This window comes from Lutra lutra, chromosome 5 (genome assembly GCF_902655055.1).
Source record: "Lutra lutra chromosome 5, mLutLut1.2, whole genome shotgun sequence".
NCBI classification, from domain to species: domain Eukaryota; kingdom Metazoa; phylum Chordata; class Mammalia; order Carnivora; family Mustelidae; genus Lutra; species Lutra lutra.
The window spans coordinates 37,362,245-37,370,918 of NC_062282.1; positions in this window are offsets into that span (position 1 = coordinate 37,362,245).

Here is an 8,674-nt window from a genome sequence, read left to right on the forward strand (position 1 = left end):
TAACACTACCTCAAGACAAATGATAGACTGTTTGCTAAGGTAAATTGGTTTCCAGTTGAAGGAACAATAAAATTTTGCAAATGGAAGTAAATTCAAATAATTCAGCAAGACCGTGCTGGATGTAGATACTATCAATTACCTCTTCACACTGCAGAAATAAGGATATTTCACTCACTGGTGATGAATGATACAGCTAAGACCCAGTGAGTTATGTGAAGGGGTTTCAAGGCAAAATTGAATATAATTAGTTCCCTTTAAGATTGGTTTTCTCCATGGGCCAATTTGATGTCCATTCACCTAAGTCACAAACAATTGCCCATTTTACAGTTAAAGGATTAAAATCCTCAACTGCTTTGCCAGAATGGCAGACTGAATATTCAGTTATTTTGGCATTGAATGCCTGCTAAATTTTTGTCAGATTATATATAAATTTGATGTATATTACTGTCCAGTCAATTTTCCTGGAGATTTTGTATACACTATGATATATTAGGATAGGTTTTTGTAGGTTAAAAGAATTTCAAGTAGTTTTTAGACAAAACATATCCATGAGTGTGAAAAAGCTGTGTTGAAGAATAGATTACATTACACATTTACCAGCAAGTCAGTAAAAAAAAATAGTGCTTATTTACATAGTCAACATAATTAATGTTCTAAAAATACTTTCTTCAATCTACCCAATATTTAATGTATCATTTGAGATTTAAAAAAATGCAGCCACTCCTTTATGTAAACATTAAGAGATGCCTATGTTTCTTTAACTATCCAGCCTTCTTTACAATAAATTTCTTGACTTTTGTGCACAAAATAGTATTGCAACCTGCTATTTAGCCTTTGGTGCCTTAGAGTTATTATAAATATTTAACAATATGTACAGAATGTAATAAATACTGCCAAGAGATCACTAAGGCCAAATATTTTCTCTATTCACTTTTTATTGCACTTGCTTTCTACTGCTACTTAAGCCTCTTTTATCCAGCTTTGTAATAGTTCTAACATTGTAGCCAATGTAAATGTTTACTTTCAATAAATCTGAATTTGTTCAACAAGTACGGTATATGTGGGCACTATTTTGAAAACCCGGATAGGCCTTAGATATTCCTGATGATGAGTCTTGCTTCTGGGGACTAGATATTTGAAATTTTCAACAAACTCTAAAAACAATGTTGCCTTTTTCACTTATAAAATACTTTTAAAATAAGAGGGAGTAAGAGGAAAAAAAACAAAAAAACAAAAAAAACAACCTTCTTGCCAGTATTCCCCCCACATACTTGTGACAGATTTAACTAGCCATGTTGAGTACCATTTTTACCTCATATTCTGTCAAGAAGTACAGGACTGAAACAAAATATTAATATATTTTATAGGTATGCTCTATAAACACTTAGGCATAATATCAAAAGGAGCATTTGAAAGGACCATCTTGAATTTTCTAAGCATTTTGGACTTCATTAGTGATTACAAAATGATTCTTAAACCACTACTTTTAATAACAGACATTTCAGTAACTAAATAAGACATTAGTCTGTAACCACAAATTTGTTTTTCTTAACACTTGAATGGTAAATATGAGGAACTAAGTTCAGATTTCTACAAGAAATAACATTCTTTACTCACGTTACATTTACAGTTAAGAAACCATAGATAACAAACTTCTGTTTATCAGACTTGATTTCAGTTACTCTAGAAATACTTGTTAAGAGTCTGGTGTGTGTATTTGCAGTCACAGTATCTTTATAAGGAATAGAGATTTTGTGTCGGCCTTAAGGAACCCTCAGTCTATTTGGGACAGCAAAATATGTTTGGAAATAACTCATGAATTGCACAAAAACAACAATGTTGAATGGAAAAGACCAAAATGCAAGCAACGCTTAGGAAGAGAGCAGATGAGCTTATATCATAACTATGGGGGAAATACCATGGAAGATCCCTGGTGTTAGCTGGACCCTCAGTATCCCACAGACCTCCCCCAACCCTAGGACAAGGCCTTTAAAACAAAGGAGAGGAAAGTTGGCAAATGAAGGAAAGTAGACTTACAGATGCAAAGGTCTTGAGTGAACCCACACAAACTCATAAATACTTTTGAATTCATTGAACTAGAATCTGCAATTCAAATGACATTTTGAATCTTTAAATTAGTGTTAATGAGTAGCATGTTACTAATTTCCATTTACTTAATTGCCAGATACTTTTTGTAATCTTTTTTTTTTTTAATAAATGAGCCTCAAAGTTTTTTTTTTTTTTAAGATTTTTTTTTTTTTTTAATTTATTTGACAGACAGAAATCACAAGTAGGCAGAGAGGCAGGCAGAGAGAGAGGAGGAAGCAGTCTCCCCGCTGAGCAGAGAGTCCGATGCAGGGCTTGATCCCAGGACCCTGGGATCATGACCTGAGCCGAAGGCAGAGGCTTAGCCCACTGAGCCACCCAGGTGCCCCTTTTTGTAATCTTTTTGCAACAAAGTTATAATGGTTTACTTGTATATCTGTTTCTGCTTTGTTGTAGGTAATACATATACTAGAAAGCACTTAATTCTTTGAATGTTTAGCGTTTGATTCCTCAACCAAATTTTTGATGATATCTTTGTGACTTTGTGGCTCAGTCTTACACACTTCCGGAACTGCCATTCCCTTTACACTTAGACTGCATTCCTCATCACAGGAATATAGTTGGCAAGAGAGTAGTCCTACATCCTAGGTCAACTTAAAACCCTTTTAAGCCTGCCCTTTTGGAAAACCAGTGTTGAAAATCCCCACGAAGTTCTTGAGTATTTATTTGGCCTTTATTTCTGTTCCCAACCTCCAAGTCCCTCTTTTTTAATTATTTCAAATAGTAGTGACTTCTAACTTGTATCTAGGAACACTGAAAATTTCCAAGCTATCAAACATATACATTGTTTAAAAATCATGTATTCTTGAATTTCAGATAAGAGAAATTTTGATTACATAGGATTTGCTTTATCTAAAACTGTAATTTAGGAAGCATGTTCACATAGAATAAGAATAAGTCTATGAAAGGTGCTAGCAGATTTCTTTATCTTATAGATAAGAAATTAAATAGCTTGTCAAAAGAGTCACTAGGCTCCAAACCTAGGGCCAGAGTTTCTGAATCTCTGAAAATCCATGTTTATTATTACTGAGATCCGAGCTCTGCAAAATAGAAAACAAATGGAAGAATTAGAGCAGACTAGGGCGGGTAGTCAGTGAAGATTTTTAGGTCTGATTGCCTTGAAGAACTCAATCAGGGAATCATTAAAACCATTCATAGGCTAGGTGTGATTTTATTCTAGAGAGCCTGGAGGGAAAGAAGTCTGTGCTTGATGTAATTGGCAATGGAAAAGTCATTGCCAGCTCTGGGTGAGTGATGTTATGGAAATGGAGTTTTGGAAGTAACGTTGGAGGCCATATTCAGAAGGATTTCTAAGAGAGGCAGAAAGCAAGATGCTATGAATCAGTTTTAATGATTCTCAAGGGTACGGAGGCCTGGAGAAGAATTGATTAAAAGAATACATAGACAAAACAGAATTTAGGAAAAAGTAGAAAATTAGCAAACAAGAGACACAATTTATATGTTAGGATAACAATATAAATTAATAATTTTCCTCTGAATTTTTTATTGGAGATCAGCTAAAATTCTCATATTCCTCTCAGTGTTTGGGAAAGAGAGAAGAGCTAACTGAAAACAATGCCTCTACACCCAAGTCTGTAAAAGCACATATTCTTCCATGTACAGAGTAGGGGTGGGATATCCTGATCCACAAAGGGCCATGTTTGTGAATGTCCTTTGCCCTCCACCTAGGAAACCTGTACACACTGAGCTGTGTAAGAGAGTGGTTGCAGTAGGTTAGTAAATCTCTTATCTGTTTGGATATGATGTATCATTTCCTAGATCCATTAAATTGTGTGTGTTGTCCAGTGTGTGTTTGTGTGTGTGTGTGTGTGTGTGTGTACACAAAGCATTATCACCTAGGGAACATTTAAGACTCACTGTTCAAGCTGGTGGCCCCTCACTCTATATGCTCTACTTGGAAGACATTGTCCACCATGAATGGCTCCAACTCCCACCTGTAACGATGATTCCTAAACCTGCCGGTCTTGTTCCTCTCTCTCTCCTGAGCTTCCAATTTACAGGATCAAATAATGCCAAGCAAACATCTCTTCCTCAGGGTTCCAGAGATACCTCAAATAAACAGCCTGATGTCTCCACCCCCGGCTATTCCACTCTCCTTTCCCACGTCTCTCCATGAACCATTGAATGGCCACCCCATGCACCTGTTTACTCAAGCCAGAAGAACAAGTCCTCCCCTATTACCCTCCTTTTCACTCAATCCCCACCAATTAATACCCAAGCCATTTAATTTCTCTTTGAGGGTTTCTTGAGTGCATTCAAGTGTCTTGATCTCTCCTGCGAAGACTTTTGTTAACTTCTATATGGTTTATATCAGTAACGTGCTATGGATCTCCTTGACTGAATGTGGTGCTTTCCACCCAGAACAGATACTGAGCTAGCACGTATGCGTACAGCCTTATGATGGCTATGACACTGAGTATCTCTGTATGTTAGTAAGTAGACGCCTGCTGCACTTACACATGCCTGGAGGCAGCAAGGAAAGAGTTGACTCAGTACACTTAAGACCCTCCTGCCCTTTGGTCCCAGCTCAGTAGGCTACTGGATATTTTTAACATCACAAGCAGTTTGACCCCCTTTCATAATGCTGATTTTTCTAAAATGCGAACCTGATCGTATAGGCCCCTTCCTTAAAAATCTTCCAATGCTTCCTAACATATCCCTCAAAATAAAACTTCTGGCCTCCTCTTCCCTCTTTTCCCTCTCCAGCCTCCTCTATTTTACCAACACCACAGCGACCCTGATACTCGGCACTGGGGCCTCACTGAGTTTATCCGCAGTCCAGAGAACAGCCTGTTGCTCCTCACACGTCCCAGGCTTTTTCTCTCTGCCTAAAACAGTCTCACTCCCCATCTCCAAGTTTTATTCCCCTTAGCCTTCAAACTGTTTTCACCTCTGCCCCCTTCCCTCTTCCTCCCACACTGGACCAGGTGAGTCTTCTATATCTCGAAGGATCCGACTGGAGCTCATCCATCTCACTTAGCACACAATGAAAAGTTTTATTGATCGCCTGCTTCTTACCCTGGTCGCCCTTGCTCCCAGGCACGGATTATTTTCAGTCCCTAGTGAATGTTTTGGACTTGGTACACACATAAAAAGTAACTTATAAATGTCTGTCTGATGAAGATGGTCTTCAAATTAAGCAACATTAAAGCCAAAAATCTTTAGAATATGTCCTCTGGCACATAATCTATTCATAAATCTAAACAACTACTCGGCTGGAGGAATTAGCAAGCCACAGCTACCATCACCATCATCACCATCATCATCCCCATCATTGGCTCCAGCTCCAACTCTATCAGCGGAAGGAAACCTAGAAATCCCCAGACATTGCTAACAGCCACTCTTTCTCGTCACCCTTGAAGTATATATTTTCATCGTCTGGTTATTCATCTTAACTTTGGATCAAGCAATAAATACCTAGTTTGGAAGGTCATTTTGAGGGTCCAGAATGAAACATAAAACTGGATACTCACAGATTTATGATTTAATGTCAGTAATTTGCATAATCATAGGATCATTGCTTTGCTAAGTAATTACCTTAAATAATGAGCTTCTTAGCATATTTAAGAGTTCATTTACAGGTCATTAATTGCTTGACATACATGGAAGAGAGATACTTTAAACTAAAGTTCTAAGCTTCATTACCAATAAAAATAAATCAGTGATGGAATTAAGTACATCTATAATTATAAGTCAGTGCTGAAATAAGGCTCCTTCCAAAGGAATTGCTTTTTTCTAACATGGTATAAATTGTAATGAGCTTGAGTTTTATTATACATACTTGCTACTCTGTGACATCTAACTAAATTTTTGCCGCTGTATAATTGGGAGTGTTTCTATTCTTTATGTGTTTCTGGGTTAACTTCTGGGATACGTATTTCTTAATAGTTGTAGGCTTACAACATAATCAATATTCAGGTGCTGAGATGCAGCAGCTGTGGAGAGGTGTAGCTTTCTGCAATTTATTATTCAGAATTTTTTTCCTTGTGTTTCTGCCTATTGCAGATCTATCCATAATTCAAGGCCAAACTCATGTACCTTCAAGTACATGAATACTTTCTGGATCACCCAGCCATAGATGATGACTCCCTGCTCCAAATTCCTGCAATACTTTGTAGTTCTCTTGGAGCACTGACACAGTTAACACAATTTCTGGGGCTCTTTGGGTAAAAAATTGCATTCCTGAACATTATAATCTTCCTGCTACCACCGGTAGTCTCTCTCTGCTAATGTTATGCTTAATTTCATAATTTTAATCTGTTAAGCATTCAGTGTTTAATTTTTTTTAAAGATTTGATTTATTTATTTGACAGAGATCACAAGTAGGCAGAGAGGCAGGCAGAGAGAGGGGGGAAGCAGGCTCCCTGCTGAGCTGGGAGTCCGATGTGGGGCTCGATCCCAGGACCCTGGGATCATGACCTGAGCCGAAGGCAGAGGCTTTAACCCACTGAACCACCCAGGTGCCCCCAGTGTTTAATTTTTTAAAGCCTTTTAGTTTAATAGCATTTTAAATTTCTATTAGTATTACTGAAGAAAGTGAAGTAGAGTGAGTCCCCCCTGTTTGGACTGAAGGGGACCACAATCTCTTCCCATTGCTTTCGTACCTTGTCCACTTCTGCTACTCAACCAGATTTGGGAGAAGTAACATGGCAATGTTATCAGCGACATCATATAACAAAGAATAGTAGATCCACACTTTCTTTTCATCCTCCTTATGGAAGTTTCCTTAATTCATAGAGGGTAAAAGGGACTGGTCATACATTAGATATGAGGCAAGATAATCAGCTACATAGACATTCAAAAGGCATCTGACAAACACAACGATTTGTTTTTTTAATGTACAGAGTTTTTTTTTTTAATATGTAAGCAAATGGTCAATTTTGTAAACATTGATTTTGTTTTATAATATTATCTAAATGACAGAAGTTTTCAGGGATCTGGAATGCTATTTCTGCTTGCATAATGTAAAGAATGAGGGTTTGGAAGAGTGCACTAGCACATTTTTCCATCGAATGACAGTCCTGGTGGCTTATTGACTACCTTTTTTCTGTTCAAGGCACCTCCATTCGTGAAGTCACCACATTGAAAATAATTTCTCTTGCCCGCTAGTCTTAAGAGCTGTCAGGTCTCCATCCAAAATATCTCTGGTCCCCTGTAATGCTTCAATATTTGTCAGCTCTAATATTTTCATTTATCTCTTCAAATCATTTATTTATTTATTTATTTAGCCCATTGTATGTACCAGTTTTTGTGACACATGTTCTCTAGATGCTCATTTTCACCATCCAAGAAGTGGTTCCTGCCTTGCAAGAATCCACAATCACTAAGTGAGGACAGCTGGAGGCAGTTACATTCCAGGATGCTATGTGAGGTGGTAGGGGGGACATGGAAGGAAACCTCTCACCCAGCCTTGAAGATCTCCTCACCAGGGTCCGGTCCTGCTCAAAAGATTTTGTGGTTTCTCATTACTTCATGGACCACAGATTCTAACACAGCACTGAAGCCTTATATGAAGAAACTGAACAGTTTTCTATTTTCATATATGTGTCACCTCCCATGACTGTTATTTCCAGTCAAACTGGATCCCCATTAATTTCTGAATCCACCAAACCTTGGACTTTGTTCATTCTCTGTCCTTCCTCACCCCATTTCCCTACGAGTCAAATCATTCTACCCATTACTGCTGTCAGATTGGTGGGCTTTTATCTTTCCTTAAAAATCTCAAGGGGAATCCTACATAGTCTCTGAAGCCTGTCACCAGATGCAGTCTTACTGCCATTAACATGAACATTTCTCATGCGTTCCATCACATTCTGCTGTAGGTACGAGCAACAGACTTGCTTCATTTCTTCCACTAGATTGGAAGCTCATCCAGATAAAAATTTTATTTTTTGGTGTCCTCCAAGGACTGAGTAACTTAGCAGCAAATATTTTTGAATGATTGAAGACCTACAACTTAAAGATTTGTGGGCACAGCAGTATTACTGTATGCTATCACTTCCTTAAGAGGTTTCTGCCCTTCCCCTACAATGGTCCCAAACTATAAACTGAAAGTAAATTAATATGTCTAAGTCTTGTTTTGCACATTCAGTACAACAAAATGCTACTTGTGCCAATAGCAACTGGAAATCCCCTCTGGGGAAAAAGAAAATAGTTGAACCTCAACTTGGGATCCTGATTCTCTCTGTTTCCTATTCTGTCTTAAAAATAGTGTTTTGATAGCTTCCTCACAACCTGTTTGTCACGTCAAAGCCTGGCAAGGCCTGTTCAGGATTCCTGTGGTTGTTGGCTAGGGAAATGAAAGAAAAAGGAGAAGGTAAACCCTTAAGACTCTCCCTTCCCTCAAAACTGTATCCTCCAGTGGCCGCTGGTCCCTCCCCTCATCCTCAGGAGGGATAAACTTCCTGTTTCAGCTTCATTTATGAGACTCCCAGGAGGTACATAAGGAGAGAAATTCCTTCGCCATATTAGATGGAACTACTGTATTCCTTTGAGCATCCTTGTGACTACTTTTTTCCTGTGGGCAAAAAAGAAAGAAGGTTGGGAA